Here is a 563-nt window from a genome sequence, read left to right on the forward strand (position 1 = left end):
TGCGAAGGTACATAAACTGCACGCGTTATATAAACCGTTTATTTTTTGCACAGGTATTTTTCCATCCTTATCTAGACTATCAAAAGCGAACCGAGATTGCAGCAGCCAACCATACTATGTAAGGTATTTGTTCATCTACCTCTGACGTAGATTTGTGGATATCTGGTATCAAAACCGTATCACGAACAGCTCAATTGCACGTCCATGAGTAAGTTGCTAGCGGTTTTTAGAAATCTTAATGAATTATTTTAAGTTCGTAGGTTCCGTGAAGTTTTTACACATACTGGGAAAATCCTGCCCTTTAAAGAAATATATGTATCTGGTGCACCATTTTCTTTGTCCAGATATACCTTTTAGGGGGAACTTGCATGGATATCGTGAATCCTTTGGTATGAAATCGGCCTTGTATGATAATGAAACTATATTCAGAGACCATCGTGCGATCCACAAATCACAAAAAATGGGAAAGTAAATGCCTTTAGGACTAAAATATCGTTAGAATATGATATCAGATTCCAAGTCGTTGGTGTATTTTGAGGGTTATGCAAATTACACACACACAC

Source organism: Penaeus monodon, chromosome 19 (genome assembly GCF_015228065.2).
Source record: "Penaeus monodon isolate SGIC_2016 chromosome 19, NSTDA_Pmon_1, whole genome shotgun sequence".
NCBI lineage: Eukaryota > Metazoa > Arthropoda > Malacostraca > Decapoda > Penaeidae > Penaeus > Penaeus monodon.